The sequence below is a fragment of the Vicia villosa genome, linkage group LG7 (assembly GCF_029867415.1).
Source record: "Vicia villosa cultivar HV-30 ecotype Madison, WI linkage group LG7, Vvil1.0, whole genome shotgun sequence".
In the NCBI taxonomy this organism is placed as follows: Eukaryota; Viridiplantae; Streptophyta; class Magnoliopsida; order Fabales; family Fabaceae; genus Vicia; species Vicia villosa.
The window spans coordinates 27,462,664-27,485,078 of record NC_081186.1 but is presented as its reverse complement, the minus strand read 5'-3'; positions in this window follow the sequence as shown (position 1 = coordinate 27,485,078).

The following is a 22,415-nucleotide window of genomic DNA, read 5'->3' as shown; positions in this document are numbered from 1 at the left end:
TTTCCGTAATCTGAAACGGACCAATAAAACACGGTGTCAACTTCCTTGACTTCAGGATCGACCAACACCCGACGTAGGCGTCACTCTCAGAAACACATGATCTCCTTCTTGAAATTCCAGTGTTTTTCGCCTCTTATCGTGATAGCTCTTCTGACGATTCTGAGAAGCTTTCATCTTCTCCTGAATCATTTTAATCTTTTCTGTCATCTCTTGAACAATCTCTGGTCCAATTACCGCACTCTCACCGGATTCATACCAACATAATGGCGGCCTACATCTTCTACCATACAAAGCTTCAAACGGAGTCATCCCAATGCTTGAATGAAAACTATTGTTGTAGGTAAATTCAATCAACGCTAAATAACTATCCCACGCACAACCTTATCTGCCTCATATTAAGCTCTTTCTGATCAAAGAGGTACTTCAGACTCTTATGATCGCTAAACACTTCAAACCTCAAACCGTACAAATAGTGTCTCCATAATTTCAATACAAAGACCACCGCTGCCAATTCTAAATCATGCGTCGGATAATTCCTTTCATGAACTTTGAGTTGCCTCGACGCATAAGCTACTACCTGTTGATTCTGCATTAATACACCACCTAATCCCGTCAATGAAGCATCATAATAAACCACAAAAGATTCTGCCGGATTCGGCAAGATCAGAATAGGCGCACTAGTCAATTTCTTCTTCAACTCTCGGAATCCTTCTTCACACTTAGAATCACAAATAAACGCCTTCCCCTTTCTAGTCAACTTAGCTAACGGAAATGCTAACTTTGAAAATCCTTCAACAAACTTCCTGTAGTAACCAGGAAGACCAAGGAAACTACGAATCTCAAAAACAGACTTCGACGCTTCCCACTAAGATACCGCTCCTACTTTCGTTGGGTCAACCGCAATACCATTCTTCTTTTTTATCAGGAAGTTTAAAACATCTTTTTTCTTTAAATATTAATTTTTATACTCCTTTTAGTAAAATATATTCAAAAATTACAAAACATATATATCGTTTTTAGAAGTTACTTTTTTTTATTTTAAGCATTAAATCAGATAGATATTTTTATTATTATTATTATTATTATTATTATAGTTTTAATTCAGTTATTATTAGTTTTATATTTTTATTTCTAATTATATTATAGTTAGTTAGATATTATTATTTAGTATTATAATTAACAGTTATTAGAATTTTATTTTTATTACTAATTAATTCTTTTGTAGAGTCCAAGCCCATTGTTTTTTAACCTAATATTTTCCTTATAAATACTAATATTTTTTATACATTAGGGACTAACAATTCTAACTCTTACCCCGACTCTCTCTCTTCTCACAAACACAAAAAATATTTTCTCCTATTTCTCCTTCTTCAGGGTTGCAATTCCGGCTGCAGCACAGTTATAAAATTTCCAGCCTATCAGTCGAATTCTGGAACTACTGTTTCGATTTGCTCCCAATTTTTTTCAGAAGTTCAGAAAAAATCGTAAAACAATACTCTATTCTAAAGGATTTCGACCCTCAAAATCGCAAATTCCTCCTTTTTCTATTTTATTTGATTTAATTTCTATTTTCATATTTTCAAAAAAATCTAAAATAAATTGTAGTTTCGCGTTCTTATTTTATTTGATTTGTAATCAGGTTTTTATATTTTTTTTATTTTATTTTAATCACTTTTCTTTTTTTCCATTTGTTTTCTTAACTGTAACATTGTGTTGGTTTATGAACAAGTTTTCTATGGATTGACCAAGGGGGTGGTACCCCAATTGTTTTTTTGGCCAAAAACCTTTTGGTATTTGGCCAAATCAAGGTTATTCATATTTGGCCAAAAACCTTTTGGTATTTGGCCAATGATGACATTCGTCCTGAGGCCTCACTTCTTTTTAAAAATGTTTTTTTATAATGTTCTTGGCCGATGATTAATCTATGAGGCTTCCCCGATTTTAAAACTTTTTTAAAATGATGCTTTTGGCCGATGATTTCAATATGACGCTTCCCTCCTTAGTTTTAATTTATTTGCTTTGCAATCAGACCTCTTATGGCATTTTTTAGATCTAACAATCTCACATCTTTTCTACAAACAATTTTCATGTAATACGTCATATAATTTGTTTTTTTACTAAATATCCTTTTCTAACCATATACGATGATGCAAATGTTTTTCTTATGTTAAAAACTACATGTTTTTGTGTGTACATATTAACAATTTCAAAATTGGTGAACTGAGTTAAGATATCACTTTCTAAACAAATGTTTTTTTTGTGCCCACGATAAAAATCATTAACAACTTGCAAAATTATTCATATTTGGCGAAGTCAAGGTTATTCATATTTGGCCAAAAACCTTTTGGTATTTGGCCAAATCACGGTTATTCATATTTGGCCAAAAACCTTTTGGTATTTGGCCAAATCAAGGTTATTCATATTTGACCAAAAACCTTTTGGTATTTGGGCAAATCAAGGTTATTCGTAATTTTGTCCATAATTTAATTTTCTAAACCCCAATTCTTTTCTTGTGTTATTATTATTACTATTACTAATATTCTTATTCTTATTATTAGTTTTGCAGGTACCTCCTTTGGCCAAAGGGATCAGATGTGAATTCTTCCTTACACTTATTTGTTTGCTTCATTGCCCCTTGAAAACATTGGTAAAATCTCTTTTTTAACCATTAACCCTAAAATATATAATAGATAGATGTTGTCCATTTTCATGAATTAGGGTTAGAATTTTATCACATTCTTTATTTTTAGGCTAATAATTATTTTTAGGCTAATAATTATTTTTAGGCTAATTAATTTATTTTTAGGCTAATTTATTTATTTTTAGGCTAATAATTATTTTAGGTTAATTAATTTATTTTTAGGCTAATAATTATTTTTAGGCTAATTAATTTAATTTTAGGTTAATTAATTATTTTTATGTTTTCAAACCCTGATTTTATTTTTGGCTAACTATTTTTCATCATGACTATTAATCACTGTTTTTACTAACCTTTTTTATTATAAATATTTTAAAAAATCAGGGTTTGTCCTGTTGTTTTCAAAAACCTTTTAAGTTCCATTTATTTTTCGCCTTTTTATTTTCATTCGCCTTTTTGCCTTGCCTTATTTATTCTATTAACTATGGTTAACTTGTTCCCCATTTGGGGTTTGTCTTTTATTATGTTTATTTTATTCATTTGCCTAATTTCTGTATTTGCCCCAAAGCCTTGTAATAGTTTAGGGTTTCTATTATTTTGCCTCTACAGGTGTTTATTGTAATAGATTTAGGATTTTATTTTCCTGTCTTTATTTTTCTGCCCACAAGTGTTTATTGTAATAGCGTAGGAACTTTTAATTCTGCCTTTATTTTTTCTGCGTGGTTAGTAATCTAGGGAGTGACAAGCCTGCTAATAAATTTAGTTTGCCTAAATTATAAGATAAATATAACTGAATTGAATTACCTGATTGTGACACACACACACACACCTTTATGGTAACCTCTTTTTGTTGCCTTGTTGCCTGTTGCCTTTTTATTATTATGATTCTAAAATAGTCAAGTCCCTCGATTCCGAGGATACCTAAAGCAAATGTTACTCTCAGTTCATAAATCATCATAAGATCATACGTTCCTTCGAAGTTGCCTTAACGAAAATGATCTTGTCCCTCGATGTTGCCTCAGTTTAAATGATGATTGTCCCAATTGCTAAGGTATCCTCACTTGTTGCCTAAATGATTATTATATCCTTCCCTAAAGACTACCTACCTCTTTATGGCAGGGACAGTCTTATGGCGAACGATATCTCGATGACCCTTAACATCCAATTGAAAGACTTCCTGCCCTCTCATGGTAAGGATAGACCCTTTCACCCTGAAAAGCTAAAAGAACATTTTTTATAACTTAAGGGTAATTTCTTTTTAATTGCTTGCTCTTCTTCAAATTCAAATTCAAAATCTTTTTTCCCACTCTTTTCAAAAATCAAATTCAAAAAGACTACGCTTATTTACTGTTAGCTGAAGATTTCGTTTGGGAAGAATATCTTTCGAAGGTTTGAAATTCGAAGGAAGATGGTTACTGATGACCATCTTTGAGATCAAAAATGGCTACTGATGGCCATGTTCCAGAATGATGGTTTAAGTTGAAACGAAGACAGTTAGCACTGAAGCTAAATTCGAAAAGAATCATCTTTGGGGACTTAAACGTTTTTACGAAATATGTAAAGTACTGAAGCTTAGCGTATTTTCGTGGCATTCTCGATTCTGATTACTTTGCCACGCGTCGAAAGAGGATTCAGGCGGGAGGATTTGAATTTCGAAGTAGTTTATATAACTGCACAAGGACAGATGGCATCCCAAAGATTCTCGTGAGTAACGTGGCATCAGATTAGTGTAGGACCGTTAGGGTCAAATTTAGTATAAATAAGTGTCTTAGTATTAGGATTCCGTGTGTTCATTTTGTACAAATCACTCACATACTGCTCAAGTATCAAGTGTTAAGAGAACGAGTTTCGCTGAGAAATGTACGTATGACACCAACACCATTTTAAATACATTTGTATCTTTCTTTATTCAAGTATATTTTGATATTACTGCATTTCGTTTACTTTCTGTCATTTACATTCCTGCACTCTTTATTTTCATTCTATTTAGTTTCGAAGCATTTAAGTTTCTACACTTTAAGATTCTTGCACTTTACAATTTTGTCTTATATTTTATCTTTATCTTACCCTTCGCTGATGTTATATTTACGTGTATAACAAGGTGATTTCTAATCTTTATTTCTTTGATTAAGTATTTTTTATTTCGAGACAAGCCAACCATAGACATAATTCGAACTATCATGAATAACAACCTTTTTGACTATGTCCTAGGATCAATCTAGTCGATCCTGCGAGTAACCAAATCATATTTATTATAGTTTGGAAGACTAGCGGTTGTTTACCGGAAATCACCGTAAACAAATTGGCACACCTGGTGGGACGGTGTCAAACAGATTGTTTTAATTTATTGTTTTGTTTTGTCTAGAAAATATCAAGACCTTGTATGAACCTTAGGAACGGTAAATTAACCAACAGTGCACAACCGATTTCTAAACGAAGGTACAACAAGAAAATGGTCAATGCGGCCAGTGGAGGGGGAAATCAAGATCCCCCACAAGGGTCAGGAACAGTAGCGACAAATTCTACGCACATTTCGACTTCTACTCAAGAGGCGCAGGCTATACCAGTTTCGACAGGATCTGAACCCATAGGTAGTTCCCAGGCGATACCCGAAAATACTACAGGGATAACAGGGACTGTACCAGTTTCGAGTTCGACCACCGCGCCTCCATTCATTAGCGCAAGCGAGATACCACCTTTCTCGACAAACGCTGCAAGTCAGTTATTTTCCCCAGGACCATCATCGAGTTTCGAAGGTTGGATACCCAACAACCCATATGGAATGCCATATTCATATATGACAGGATTACGAGGATCAGGGCCTACATACACTACAACTAACCCGACGGCATTTTCGCCAAATGTCAGTTCGATAGGTCGAAGCGCACAGAATACTAGCTTCTTTGCCCAAATACCCCCTTTTACCACAAATAGTCAAGCAGCATTTCGACAGGAAATGGATGCAAGTAACCATGATATGTTAGGAACTCTTGCCAAAGAATTGGGCCCCATCTTGAATCCGTTAGCAACAAACATTGCTAGGACTAACCAGGATAATGTGGAAACTTTCCAAAAAATATCATCTCAAATAAATCGAATGGCAGATTTTTTAGGAGTTCCACAAAATAGACGAAGGAACAACCAATCAACTTATCAGGAAAGGGAACCCATTCTAGAACAAGTTCGAGCCACAACACCACCATCTAGACCAACACCAGTCGAGCAAAACCAAGTGATAGACTTAGAAACTCGAAGGCAAACGACTAACGTTGGCCAACAAGCAGTTGCCCAGCAACAGCCTAATCTGGTGGTAGTAAGAAGAAACGAACATCCTGACGAAGTGGTCCATAGGGTTAGGAGAGACAATTTGTCAACAGAGAACAATCCCACTGCCATGATAGAGAGAATAATGGCTAACAATGGCCTTAATACCGGGCTTCGACGCCCAAATTATACATCCCAAATAGCAGAATATATCATGCAAACAAAATTGCCAAGGGGTACCAAAGTACCAAAATTTACTAAATTTTCAGGGGACACCAATGAGTCTACCGTGGAGCACATAGCCAGATATCTGACGGAAGTAGGGGATCTAGCAGGGAACGAGGATTTAAGGATTAAATACTTCCCTAGTTCGCTAACAAAAAATGCTTTTGTTTGGTTCACTACGTTGCCCCCAAATTCCATAGATGCATGGGCACACTTGGAGAGATTATTCCATGAACAATTTTACATGGGTCAAACCAAGATAAGTCTGAAAGAATTGGCTAGCATCAAGAGGAAGTTCACGGAATCTATAGATGATTACTTAAACAGGTTCCGTTTTTTGAAGTCAAGATGCTTCACGACTGTCCCAGAGCATGAATTAGTTGAAATGGCTAAAGGTGGCCTAGATTATTCAATTCGAAAGAAACTGGATACTCAATACCTAAGAGATATGGCCCAATTGGCAGACATGGTTCGACAAGTCGAACGACTAAAAGCAGAAAAGGCCAGAGCAATTAAAAGTTATAAGAAGGAGAGAGTAGCATACGTCAAAGCAAACGACGTTGATGGCGAACCTTTCGAAGATTCATACAGTATGGAAGAGGTCAAAATAGATCTTGCTGAGTTAAAAGAGGCGCCACCTTATTCTTGCAAATTGCTCACCCCTTCTAATGGAAGAAATCCAGTAGAGAATGATAAAAGCGATAGATTTCCTAAGAAAACTTATACATTTGATGTCATTAAATGTGACGAAATATTTGATTTATTAGTAAAAGATGGCCAGATGATAGTACCTCCCAATTCAAAAATTCCTTCGTTAGAACAACGGAAGGAGCGAGGTTTTTGCAAATATCACAGTTTTTTAGGCCATAAAACTTCACAATGTTTTCTTTTCAGGGATTTAATTCAGAATGCTATCAAGAATGGACGTCTGAAATTTGCTGACAAAACCAAGAACCATATGAAGGTTGACACAGATCCTTTGAGTGTGGCTGACACTAACTTGTGTGAACCACTTGACGTCAACATGGTGGAAGTATCTGAAATCGATGCTGCTGAATCGGAGATAAATTCAGGTTGAAAGCAGGCTACTGAAAGCCTAAATGCCAATTCGATCTTCAATATTGATGTTGAAGAATCCTTTGATGCTGAGATGACTGAAGATCTGAAAGGAAAAACAAGTGAGGCCACTGAAAACCTCATAGTGAAGCTTCAGCAGATACGAATTTCCGAGGCTCCTCCGGCAGTTGTTAACATGGTCAATGTTAGACGGCCTTTATCTGAAATAGAAGAACTAGAAAAATGGCTGATAAGGGAGAAAGGAAATATTGAAATCCCACCAAGAGGGAACAATCTGAAGGATTATCTCTGGGATTGTCATGTGAAAAATGGTGGAAAAATGCTGATGTGCCCAAGATGTTCAGTTATGCTGAATCGAAGGGTTCAAGCCAATTTCGAGAGGGCCCTGCGAGAAAGAATGGAGCAGCCTTGGAGAGGAGGAAACTTATTGCTGAAGGTGTTCCCAAGGACTGAAGAAAGCTTGGTGGGTTTCTTGGTCAGATGTCACAACGATAACTCTGAGATTGCATTGTGCCCTAGGTGTGGAGCAGTTTATGATGAATTACTAGCAAGATCATTCGAAAGGGTGTATCTCTACGTGGGTCGGGAAACTCAAGGACTTCGTCCCAACTTGTATGGGTTCGATATCAGGACCCCATCAAGGAGGCCTGACAGCCCACACCCTAGAGCTCGAAGGGTCACATTCAAAGTTCCTACCGACATACCCAAGGATAGATGGATGCAAGCTGGTGCCAGAACCAACAAATGGCGAAGTTGGGATCAAAGAGGAAGAACTGCAATGGCATATAGGAAGCAATTCCAGACTTCCAATCGAGAGATGTACAGGTTGGAGAACCACAAAGGCAAAAATCCTATGTCCAGATCACAATGGAGAAGGCACCAGAGGATGAAGAAAGCCCAAAGGGAATACAAACCAAGGGAGACTGGAGAGTCAAGTAGAAATCAAATCCCAATGCAGGGGGCAAGGACAAATAAACCTCCAGTGGACCGTAAGCTGTTCGATTCTGAAAATGAGAAAGAAGAAGAAAAAATGCATTCCAGCCCTTGGAAGGAAGACGATAGGATGACAAACGATTTCGACTTAGACGGAGTATCATCGATAAACTTAAATTGCAATGTTGTGTCAGTACTCCCTCATGAGTTTAACCAAGAAACAGAAGTTGAGGATTGTGAGGAAGCTGATGAGGAAGAGATGGCAAGACACAGACCTGTGTGTTATTATGTGCTGAACAATGGGGCAGTCGAAGAGCAGAACGCTTTCTTTGAAAGGCCTGATGAAGGTATGAGGAATCATTTGAAACCACTCTACATAAGAGCCAAGATTGAGAATGTTGGCATTAACAAAGTCTTAGTAGATGGGGGAGCAGCAGTGAACCTAATGCCCCAATACATGTTGAAGAGAATTGGTATGTTCGATACTGATATAAGACCACATAACATGGTTCTGTCCAACTATGAAGGCAAGATAGGGCAAACCTTAGGAGTAATTCAAGTAAATTTAACTGTGGGTTCCGTCACCAGGCCAACGATGTTCATGGTGATACCAGCAAAGGCTAATTACAATCTTTTGCTTGGAAGAGAGTGGATCCATGGAGTGGTGGCTGTGCCTTCGACGATGCATCAAAGACTAACCATTTGGAGAGAAGATGGCATAGTAGAGAACATCGAAGGAGATCAAAGTTACTACATGGCTGAAGTCAATCAGGTCAATAAAACTAGTTTCGATAGGAATTTGGCGAACATAGGACCTTGCCATGTTGCTGAAGATATATACACTCCAAACAGAATTTTTTTATACTATTTGTCTTTACATCCTAATGGATTCCAATGGAATAGAGAGATAATGGACGGTCCACAAGATACCGCACCAATAGAGCATTATCCAACAATATGGCCAACAGGCTAGGATGACGACGTTGGTCATGTCTGAAGCATCTTTTTTCGAAAAGATTTCGGCTTACATAGCCGAGAACAAAAGAAACACGACTCTCGAAGCCGAGTTATCACACATGACGGTCAGTACGGTTCAAAGAGAAGCAGAAATGAGGGATTCTGGAATACATCCTACCCCCCAGTTCCTCGAAGATCCAGTTCAAGCCAAAGAAATCTCAGGAGAGGAGACGAGTCAAAGGCTGGATGCAATCTACGACGAAGAGCCTTTGGGATTCGAGAAAGACCCAATGGGGGAGAATATCAAAATGTTAGCTCAAGACCCACTCGAAGAAGTAAATCTCGGAGATGGAGATCAGAGGAGGGTAACATACATCAGTGCAAAACTAGAGCCAACTTTGAAGGCAAAAGTCATCACGTTGTTGAAGGAGAACAAAGATTGCTTCGCATGGGATTACGACGAGATGCCTGGTTTAGGGCGAGATTTGGTCGAATTAAAGTTGCCCATAAAGGAAGGAAAAAAGCCCATCAAGCAAACTCCTAGAAGGTTCGCACCAGAAATTCATTCGAAGATCAAAGCAGAGGTCGAAAGACTTCTACGATGCAAGTTCATCAGAACTACGAGGTATGTCGAATGGATTGCTAATATTGTGCCGGTTATTAAAAAGAACGGTTCATTAAGAGTATGCATAGATTTTCGTGATCTTAATGCAGCAACGCCTAAGGATGAATATCCCATGCCTGCGACAGAAATGTTAGTAGATTCAGCCGCAGGCTTCGAATATCTAAGTATGTTGGATGGATATTCTGGGTATAACCAAATCTTCATTGCAGAAGAAGATGTGTCTAAAACAGCTTTTCATTGCCCAGGGGCCATAGGCACCTACGAATGGGTTGTAATGCCTTTGGGTTTAAAAAATGTTGGGGCAACTTATCAAAGAGCAATGAATTCTATATTCCATGATTTTATAGAAACTTTCATGCAAGTGTACATAGATGACATTGTGGTGAAATCTGTTTCAGATACCAGTCATCTGGACCATCTGAGCCAATCATTCGAGAGAATGAGAAAACATGGCTTAAAGATGAACCCCCTTAAATGTGCTTTCTTTGTGCAGGCTGGAGATTTCCTGGGCTTCGTTGTCCACAAAAAGGGAATAGAAATTAATCAAAATAAAACAAAGGCTGTTATGGAAACAAAGCCACCATCCACGAAGAAAGAATTACAGTCTTTACTAGGAAAGATAAACTTCTTGAGAAGATTCATCTCTAACTTGAGTGGACGCACGCAAGCTTTCTCTCCTTTACTTCGACTAAAGCAAGGGAAGTTCGAATGGCGTGCCGAACATCAAGAAGCTTTCGAGAAGATAAAGCAATACTTGATGCATCCACCAATTTTATCTCCCCCAAATGGGAAGAAACACATGCGCCTGTATATTTCAGCGTCAGATAATATAATAGGTAGCATTTTAGCTCAAGAAGATGATAATGGCATCGAAAGAGCCATTTATTACTTAAGTAGAGTACTCAATGATGCAGAGACTAGGTATAGTGCAATAGAAAAACTCTGCCTTTGTCTATATTTCTCTTGTATCAAACTAAAGTATTATATAAAGCCAGTTGATGTTTATGTTTCGTCTCATTGTGATGTGATCAAACACATGCTATCAAAGCCTATATTGCACAGTCGAATTGGCAAATGGGCGTTGGCCCTTACTGAGTACTCTTTGATATTTCAACCCCTTAAAGCAATGAAAGGTCAGATCGTATCAGATTTCATTTTTGACCATGCAGTGGTTGAAAACCCTCAACAATACGTAGAATTGAAGCCTTGGAATCTATACTTCGATGGTTCAACCTACAAAGAAGGAACTGGCGTTGGAGTACTAATAATTTCTCCTGATGGAATTCCAATAAAGCTCAAGTACAAAATTGAAGGTCCCTTATGCTCCAACAACGAATCTGAATACGAAGCACTGATTGCTGGACTTGAAGCTTTGTTAGAATTGGGGGCAACTAGAGTCGAAATAAAAGGAGACTCTGAACTAGTGATTAAGCAGTTGACGAAAGAATACAAGTGTATCAAAGAAAATTTGATCATGTATTTTGTCATAGCAAATAGGCTGCTCAAAAAATTCGAGTACGTGGATTTAAATCACGTTTCAAGGGTGAAAAATCAAGAAGCGAATGATTTGGCACAGTTAGCTTCAGGATACAGGGTATCAAAAGAAAAACTAGAAGAGCTGATCGAAGTAAGAGGCAAGGCAATGGCTACCAGGCTCTCCCCAAGTGACTTGGAGAACTCACAATTAGGTTTTGCCAACAAACAAGAGTTTGAAGTTTTGAATATAGACTCTTTAGCAGACACAGATTGGAGAAGTCCAATTCTGAACTATTTAAAAGATCCTTTGACAGACACTGATAGAAAGGTAAAATATCGAGCTTTATCATACTTTTTAATGGGAAATGAATTGTTTAAGAAAACTCCCGAAGGAGTTTTATTAAAGTGTCTGGGCGAAGTAGAAGCATATTTGGCTCTCTCAAATGTACATAGCGGAGCATGTGGTGCGCACCAAGCGGGGCATAAAATGAAATGGCTTTTGTTTCGATACGGAATGTATTGGCCTTCTATGTTAAAAGACTGCATAGAATTTGCAAAAGGATGTCAAGAATGTCAAGAACATGCAGGTATTCAACATGCTCCTGCAAACGAGTTAAGTTCAATAATAAAACCATGGCCTTTTAGAGGTTGGGCATTAGATTTAATTGGAGAAATTCACCCCAAGTCTTCTAGAGGTCAAAGATATATTTTGGTAGGAATAGACTACTTCACAAAATGGGTCGAAGCGATACCACTTGCGAATGTGGATCAGGAGGCTGTGATTGAGTTTATTCAAAAACACATCATATACAGGTTCGGAATCCCAGAAAGTATAACCACAGACCAAGGTTCAGTGTTCACTAGGCGAAAGATGCAAGATTTCGCCAAAGATATGGGGTTCAAGTTGTTTACCTCTACACCTTACTATGCTCAGGCAAATGGACAAGTCGAAGCAGCAAATAAGATAATAATTGGTCTTATAAAGAAACATGTAGGAAAAAAACCCAAGAATTGGCACAAAACTTTGGACCAAGCACTTTGGGCTTGTCGAACATCTCCAAAAGAAGCTACAAACACTACGCCTTTCCAACTGACGTTTGGACATGATGCAGTACTCCCAATTGAGATATATTTGCAGTCAGTTCGGATACAAACACAAGCAGAAATTCCTCCAAACACTTACTGGGAATTGATGATGAATGAATTAGTAGATTTGGACGAAGACAGACTTCGAGCATTGGAGATGATAAAAAGACAAAAAGAAAGAGTGTCCAGAGCATACAATAAAAAGGTGAAAGGTAAAACGTTTATCAGTAATGACTTAGTCTGGAAAGCTATTTTACCTATAGATCGAAAGAATCTGGCGTTAGGTAAATGGTCCCCACATTGGGAAGGCCCTTTTCGAATCTTGAAAGTGTTCTTAAATAACGCTTATGAGATAGAAGAATTGGCAGAAGATCGTAGAATTTTAAGGGTAAATGGAAAGTATCTGAAAAGATACAAACCAAGCATGCATGAAGTAAAGATTCTTGCAAAAACGTAGATATTCGAAGTATATTACGTAGGCCAAAATGGTTGAACTAACACCAAAATGGTTGTATGTTCAAACAAACATGCATGGTAAATACAGTAAGAAGACAAAGAAACGTCAAAATATTTTTCATTAATATCAAAGGAGTGCATTCGTGTCATACCCCAATTTTTGACCTAAGATACCACCTCATATCATTTGCATATGCATCATTTGCATCTCTAACAAATTGCATAGTTTGTGTTTGCTACTTGTGACTCAGCAGGGTTTAATCAAGAAATCACTCATCAGTACAAGTAACAATTAATTAGGGTTTTGTCCTCCCTTCATCTCAAAAGAATTATCTTCATCAAAAGTCAACATTTGGTCCTCAAAGGTTCATTTCAACAAGCTCAGGGACTTTGAATCAACCAAATTAGGGTTTTGACTGAAGACAGTATACTCCTGACTTTTGCTCAGGATTTGACCTAATGACTTGGGACATGACCTCAAGACCCCAAGTACATCATTTTGGCCTAATCTATTGGCTCAAGATATCTCCTACACAAGGATTGATCAACAATGAAATTTCAAATCATCAGATTAGGGTTTTGAACTATCAGGGACTGAAATCAGGGATCACATTTGGGAAACCCTAAAAATCCCCAGGAAGTCAATCAAAGGCCTCAATCATCTTCAAATAATCCCTATGACAATATACAATGGAAATTGTATCTCAATTCAAGACCTACAGTCATCAATTTCATCTGGTCGACAATTAGGGTTTTTGACCTAATTCACTGAACAACTGACTTTTTAATCAGAACATGATGCCACTACTTAAACTTTGATTCAATATCCTCCAATGCCTCAATATTATCCATTCATACCATTCATTTGGTGAGGATAGCTTGGTTCATTTAAAATCTCCAGAAACGCGATCCGTCTGAAAAAGTCAACTGTACAAGATCACCATTGACTTTTTGGAATTTTGGTCAACCATGACTTTTGAAGTTTCAAATCATCAATATATGATATATGAAGTCATTTGATCAAGAAAAATCAAGAAAATCAATCAAGAATAAAAAAGTCAAAGTTTGACTTTTATACTTGGAAAAAATTCTAAGTGTTTTTCAATGGTTTTTTCCAAACTTTGGAAGGGAATAACTCAAAATTTCACCTACAAACTGAAAAAAACTTCCAACATGAAAGTTGTAGATTTTGATCCAATGAACAACTTTGTCACATATAATTTTGTTTCCAAAAGATCAACCATTTAAGAGATATGGAGCTTCAAAGTTGGTATCTTTTGAAAATTTCACTTAAAACCTCATTTTCTTCAAAGTTCATGGATCTTTTTCACCCATTTCCCTAAAGGTCTTGAAGAAACTTTCAACTAGGGTTTTGAAGTGTGTAATATGAGCTTTCCAAAATGTCCAAGATCATGAAAAAATATGGAGCATAGCTATGGTTTTGAATTATGCATTTAGTGATCATTTTCACTTGAAATTTCAAGCCATTTTCACTAAGTTATGAACCATTTTGCCAAATAATGCAAGTAATGATGCATCAAGATAATAATTGAAGATATTTTCTGATTTGAAGATCATAATGGAAGAGGATAAGAAGCTTGAGATTTAACCATGGTTTAGTCACTTTTAACCATTTGCATTTAATGTGAAAGATTCCATTTTATCTCTTAAGCCAAATCATCATTCTTGGATCAACTTGCAAGGGCTTTGTATTCAGAAAGCTTGGCCTATAAATAGAGGTTCAAATCACTTCCAAAATCACACCAAAACCTCACAATTATAGGTTTTCTCTCTTCTTTCTTGAATTGCAAGTTTCATAGTTTTCAAAGAGGTAGAAAACCCAACCTCCAAACCTTTGAAGTTCTGAGCAAAGTGATGCTTCCCACAACTCATAAACATCATATGTGATGTGTCTGATCCATCCATACTCCCCAAAAACACCAAGAACTCAGAATCACTACCTCACTTCTCAAATATGCATAACATAAGCCTTATCATGCCAATTTTCATTCAAGCTCAGTTCTGTCCAATCTAACCATCCAAACATCATCCATATACCTTATATGAACTGTTCCAACCATCATCCATGATCTGAAACACCAAAATCACTAAGCTTGATCCTCACTTGAACCATACTGCAGATCAGGTACCATAGATTGATCAAGAGGTTTTCAATTCATGCCAAGCATCCAAACATGTTCCATAAGGTCCACTGAAGCTGACTAGATCAAGAAACAACATCTGGAACCTCTCATTTGCAGAATTCGATTCTCAGTTTTGGCATTTTTAAGGTAAGCTCTCTTGAACTTCAAACTCTATTCTCCATGCATCATAAATGAAATATGAACATACCATCTTGTTTCTGCACACATGAGGATCATTAACCCTCAATCATTTGCATCATAGCTTGCACATACACGATTTCAGATTGAATCATAAGATTAGGGTTCTTCGTGTTCATCAGAAAATTAATAATCTTAGGGTGAAAATAAATAAAATTAAGTGATACCATCATGTTCCTTGTGAAAAATCGAGCAAGATAGGCTATTCACTTGATCAAAATGATTCAGTTTTCAGATTTTTCAAATTCAAGTTAGGGTTGTGTTCTTGGCGCCAGATTTTGAAACTGAAATTAGGAATTGATTCAAAAATATAATTCATTCGTTGCAAATGTTAAACAGACCACACGCGTGGTCTAATTGGCAAGTGTTTTGGCTGGTAAGAGAGAGGGCGTGGGTTCAAGTCCTTGTGGTGACAAAACCCAATTTTTTAACACTTTTTTTCTTATTTTTCTTCACAACTTCATCAATTAATTTAACCAATCAAATTAACTCATTTTTTATTCATTTTTTACACACTTCTTATTTTATATATGTATTTTATGAATATCAAAAAGAATCACAAAAAAAATATTTATTTAATACATTTTTAATTAAGTTTAAAATGACATATTTTTAAGTGTTTTTAAATACTTTAAATATTGTTTTTCATTTGATTTTTCAAACTTAACCATTTGTAAATATTTTGTGATCAAACCCTAATCATTTAGGTGTTAATTAAGTATAATCTTTGTGTTTATCTGAATTAATTTGACTTTTGTCAAAATTCAAACCGTTTTAAAACAAGCGATCACGATTCTTTTCAAAACGATAAACCATTTCTTTTTGATTTTTCTTTTCAAAAGAAACTATTGATTAAATCTTTTTGGATTGATCAATTGATTTTCAAACATGGGTCTCGAATATTAGAGAGTATAAGTCCCTTTCCTTTTTCTTTGTACAGTTTTTCTTTAAACAAGAAACTTTTTCCAAAACTTCCAAACAACTTTTTAAACAACAAATCTCATATCCTTTTTCAAAACCATCCACCATGTTTTATGAAAATAAAACATGGGCCTCTCGAATATTAGAGAGTATAAGTCCCTTTCCTTTTTCTTTGTACAGAAAACTTTTTCAAAACAAAACTTTCAAAGATTTTCAAACAACGAAACCTCGCGCTGTTAACAAAAACAATTAACCATGTTTTATAAAATAAAACAGGGGCCTCCACATAGGTATAAGTCCCATTCTCGTACATGAAATTAGGTATTTCATTGTACATTCACCTTTTTGTACATACCTCAATCAGTTTATATTTAATTTTGAATAACAAATCAAAAAATGAAGGTTTTCTTTAAATCTTCCCAAAAATACCATGGGCCTCCATGTAGGTATAAGTCCCAAGCCCCTTGTAAATACTTGTTTACATAGCTTTTGAATAAACTCAAGTGGGTCTCTCCCCGAGTATAAGTCCCGAGCCCCGTGTATACAAATGGATCATGCTTACAGGTATATTTCCTTCATAAACTCCATTATATACACACACTTTGTCATGTATATGTATAACTGTTCATAATTGTTCATGTACTTGTTCATATTTGTTTGTACTTGTTCATACTTGTGATTGTGTTATATATACTTGTTCAACTTAGTACAACACTAGGTTCCCCATAGCCTCCTATTGGGCTTCGTGCAAAGAATCTCCCTAGTTTAGGTTAGGACATAGAGTATGGTTTCCCGGTGAAATCGCTCTAAGAGCTCAAACCAACTATACCATGCCTCCCCTTGGGCTTTGTACAAACGAGTGACCCTCCCATAGCCTCCTCTTGGGCTTACAATGCAAGGACCCTGGATTGTTCCTCCCATAGCCTCCTCTTGGGCTTACAATGCAAGGACCCTCGGATAGCCTCCTATTGGGCTTCATACAAGGACCCACGGGCTTCTTATAAGCATCCCCAATATCCAAATCAAATACCCTAGGAGATTAGACATTTATCATCTCTATGATAGGAGTATCTCATCTATATCATCACAAACAATCAATCAATCAATCAATCAATCAACTTAACTTTTTGCCACAAGGCTGGCTAATCAATCAAACTTTTTGCCACCATACTGGCTGATTAATCAAAGTTTTTGTCACAAGGCTGACTTCATTGAAACTTTTGCCACAAGGCTGGCTGATTAATCAAAACTTTTTGTCACAAGGCAGACTTCATTGAAAGTTTTTGCCACAAGGCTGGCTAAAAAGCATCTTTATCATTCTAAGCGCCATAAGTGGCACAGCCCAGGGCTTATAATGAAAAGATTTTCAAACAAAAACAAATAGATGTATGTGATGATATAGATTAGATACATCGAACATTTAGATGACATTTGTCTCTTATCCTTTGCTTCCACTAGCATAAGTGGGAACTACGATTGCTCTGACTTTCTCAACATCCCTTTGAGAATACGTAGGCACAAGGTCGTATCCTTGGCGAGCAAAACTTCTCCCTCAAACCATTCAAACCTTAGCACCCGTAGACCCGAGCTACAGATGCTCTGATTCCCTCTAAGGGATATGTATGCAGAGGATCGCGATGATCTTTGCGAGCATAATCAAACAAACACCTTAGGTCCCACCTATTTCACAAGAACCTCTCAATAACATGGAATGAAAAACATAGAAAAGAAACCTATAGAGTACTATAGATACGTTGGGTGCTAATACCTTCCCTTCGTATAACCAACCCTCTTACCCAAAGATCTCTCCCCCACTTTTAAGGTTATTGCAGCTTTTTTCCTTTTCCTACTTTGGAAACAATAAAAAGTTTGGTCGGAACAAAAGAAAAATCATTTTTTTGAGCACTCGAGCCCAAAGAAGGCATCAGGTGTCTCATCCACAAAAAAGGATACGATTTTTCCCCGCGACAATTCGTTACATAGAAGGTGGTTCCCAAGAACATTGAGGATTACAAAATTCAAAACATGAAGCCTAAAACAACCCACCTCCTAGTTGATCCTTTGATCTAAACCCTCTAGGGACAGCAGGGGCAAGCTTTCCGCCTCGAACATGTCCAAGGATCCAGATCTACGCATCCTTCTCACTATCCCCTTTTTAAGGAACATGTAGGACAAGAATCTTCCATATGGAAGACATGTTACTACACCTTGCCGAGCAGCAACCATAGAAACTGCTTCTACAAGTCCTTTGAAGATCATCAGAGGAAAGTTAATTTTCTTCCCACGGAGGGCACAGAGTATAAACTCCAAATCCTCCACCATGATGCTATTTTGATCATGGTTTCGTGGACGAAAGTTGCCCACGAGGAGTTGGTGCCAAACCCTAATGACCTTGGCGCTGAAAGGATCATTGTCCATAAGAGTCCTCAACATAAGATGGGTGGTCATGTTGAAGGCATTGTCATCAAAAGTCTCTCCAGAGTTATTGCATCTCAGCAGGTTGGAGATGGTGGAGGGAGTGATAGTAACATGGGCCCTTCGAACCTCAGAGACGATAGTGGTTCTGCCTTCCGGATCTATGCGCAGAGACGCAAACATCCAAAAGTCCGCTAACATATTGGGATAAACACATCCCTCCAGGATTTCATGGTAAAACTCAAGCTCTTGGTTAGCAAAGAGGGCACTGATACTTATAAAGTTTTCATCAAGTTCTTCTTCAGAGAGTTTGAATTCTTTCTTGATGCAAGCCCTGATGTTAGCATGAGTTAGGGGTAGTGCCATTTGGAGAAGAAAGGTTGGAAAAGGTTTTATCTGACTCTGTATTTGAGAGAGTGCAAGAAGAAACAAAATTTTGGGCAAGAGTTTGAAGAAAGTGTGAAGGAAGAAGTGGAATGCCAACCCTTTATATAGAATAAGTTGGCAGTAAAGGAACGGTTCATTTTTAAATGTTTGATTGGACTGCGTTTGGTATTCCAAAGAGAAGTTATGGCTTCCGCTGTTTCTCGCCCTTGGAAGTTGAAGTGTAATCATGATGAGAACTAATGCACGCACGTCTCAAATAGACGTTTTGAAAAAGGTGACTTCATCTTTCAATGATGGTTACGGCTAAGGGTAGTAGAAACGTCAAGTCTAGGCTCAAAGGGCTGCGAAGGGTAATCATGTCACGTGGTTACATTTATTAAAATTATTGTGACAGTGAAAAAGTATATTTTGGCAAGTTTTAGAGAATTGCTAGGGCATTACTTATGACAACTGCAAAATAAAATATATGGGGAGATTGAAAGATAAAGTTGCACATATATATATATATATATATATATATATATATATATATATATATATATATTCTTGGAGAAATTTGATTACAAAACAAAATAAGTACGCAGCACAAAAGGGAGTACAAGGTTCGAAGCAACTAATTAAAATCCATGGGAAGATTATCTTTTAACTTCGAGTATTGGGTCTCCCATAAGGACATATGACATTCGATCAATGCCTGTTGTCTTTTTAGTTCTTCGATCTCTGGCACTAGCTTCTGTGCCGTCTCGAAGTGTCGAATCCCCGACTGCGCCACTTCAATTAATTCATCTTGATTGGTTTTTTGGATTTCTACCTGACGAAACTGGGCATCCTTTATCTTCCCTTTGAGTTGCTCAATTTCTTTTTTCCAGGCTTTGATATTTGTCTCACACTCTTCATATTCTCGCTGGTTCTTCGAACGCTCGAGCTTAAGGGTGTCAGCCTTCTTCGTTGCATCATTAGCAGCTTCCCATGAAGAACTGTGAGAAGTCATTTTTGCCGTGAGTTGTCTGTCAACATCCCGTTTTCGAAGGAGATTAGATTGGAGTTGTTCAATCAGAGAACTCAATAAAACAATTACTTCTGAGACTTCCACTGGAACAAGAAGTAAATCCACTTTCTTCAGAAGGTTGTTCAGACCATAATATTTGGTGGAATCCTTGTTGAGAGCTTCGATGAGGTTGGTTTCAAAGAACCTCTCTCTTATCTGATGAAGGAGTTTAGGAATATCATCCTTGTCACCAGCACCTACCAAGACAGTCGAAGGAGTTCCAAGGGACGAAGCGCTATCGATACTCATCATGGTCTTGAGGAAGCTCACAGGATCAGTTTTCTTGAGTTGCTCTAGTTCTGAGGGAGTAGGCATCGCAGGGGCTTGCTTCGAAGTAGTCACAGGAGTGACTGTAGTCCCAAGGTTCGAAGTTTCATTAGAGCCAGGTGTAGGCAGTTTGGAAGTTTCTTCTGCAGCATGTTGTTCAGATATAGTGTCTTCGCTGCCAGTTGGTTGTCCAGCTGCGTTACCACTATTCGAACATTGCAGATTTTCCTCCATAGTTTCATCTTGATGAATGGGTGGAGACTCATCATTTAATGGCTTTCTTCAGCAGACGCAGTCGGAATGATGGTTACAAGAGGTTGAGTGTCTTCGAGAACGGGAGAAAGCACATGAGATTTGTGTTGAGAAATACCTGCGATGGACAGTTAGAACCGATCAAAATGGAGAAAAGGGAAGAAAGTCCATCTGTCATTCGAAAGAGCGGACATTTACCTTGAAGGTTGTCAAGGTCAATGTCTAAACTTGAGGCTTTGAGATCAGAAGTAGCGGTACCAGCATCATCCTACATTTACAAGGTAAAATGTGAACTTAATCATTAGAATTAGAGTGTAAAGAAATGGTTAAATTGTGAAACCCAAAATACCTTGGTCGGAATGTTGTCTGGACTGGAGTTATGACTCTCCACAATGGGGATAGTGCTAGCAGCCTTTAAGGGTGAGTCCTCAGAAGATACCTTGTCACTCGAAGAAGTGAGCTTCGAAGTCCCAGATCCCTTTCCTTATGCTGAAGGGGTGGCAGCTTTTTGTCTTTTCTTTATCGTTTGTCTGGTGCGAGGAGGAGATTTATCTTCATCGTCCGAGTCGGCTGTTGGAGGAACTTTTCGCTTCGAAGGCGCTGGAGGTTTCGAGCTCTGAAGTACATATTAAAACCAAGTGAGTGACATTCATTAAATTTCACAAGCTAAAATATAAGGTATCCATGTACCGTAGGCTTCTTGCCAGTGGTGACAGAGTCACTCCCACTCGCCCTGGTGGTCCTCGAAGTTGCAGAACCCTTTTGTACAGGGGCTTCCTTGATTTGCCTCTTTCGAGCAACAGCTGTGAACAAAATATAAATCAGTATTTCAATGAAAAAGAAAAAATTAGTCGAAGAATTGTCTAAACCCCAACCTTCAGGTATTGGAGTCAAAATGCGACGTGCTCAAGATCTATATGAAGATGTCCTTTGAAAGTATCCAAGGTATGCTTAGTCGGGACCACTCGTTCAGCGTGTTTTTTAGATTCTTCCTGAAGAATTTTTATGAGATTCCCACACACAAACCAGTCTGGAAAAGGAGGGCTTAAGGCCACCCCAAAATCAGCACTAGGAAGTGGAGGAAATTTTGGAGAATGAAGTTCAAAAGCCACTTTATAACGTAGTTCAGGTCGAACAGACGTAGGCAATTTTAACTTATCCAGTTTAGCAGAAAACCTTTCACGTAAAGTAACCGCGGCCTCACGAATGGTCCGACTAAGGTCATCAGGCCTGTAGATAGTTTCAAAGAACTTTTGAAATGCTTGAATTTCTTTAATATGAGTCGAAGTACCTTTCTGGAAATTCTCCTGCACATCAGCAAAAGCTTCAGTTAGTTCCCGAGTAAGGCTTTCAGCATCGAAGATTTGCGTAGAATAATATTCTGTCCACCATTGATGAAAATCTATGGAAGAATAAAAAGCAGGCTCGAAAGAAACGGGAGACAAAGTGGTGATGCCAACATATCAGGAGATTTTTGATTCATAGTCATCTTCTGCCAGATGCGAAGTGTGAGGACACATGTGATTCCTTTTGTCATACAAACACTTTGGTTTGAGTTGAACCAGCCCAAATTGTCTTGAAACCAGATTGGGTTGATAGCAAAGGAGACAGCAATGACTTTTTGAAGATCGAAATCGGTGATATAACAGCTTTGGGGTGAGGAAAGCTTCCCAGATGGCCATAGCTTCAGCTTGTTGATCAGGAGAAGTTGTTGGAAACTCTCGAGTAAACCATTCGGGACCTACCTTCAAAGATAAGGAGAAGTTTGCCTAAATTATAAGATAAATATAACTGAATTGAATCACCTGATTGTGACACACACACACCTTTATGGTAACCTCTTTTTGTTGCCTTGTTGCCTGTTGCCTTTTTATTATTATGATTCTAAAATAGTCAAGTCCCTCAATTCCGAGGATACCTAAAGCAAATGTTACCCTCAGTTCATAAATCATCATAAGATCATATGTCCCTTCGAAGTTGCCTTAACGAAAATGATCTTGTCCCTCGATGTTGCCTCGGTTTAAATGATGATTATCCCAATTTCTA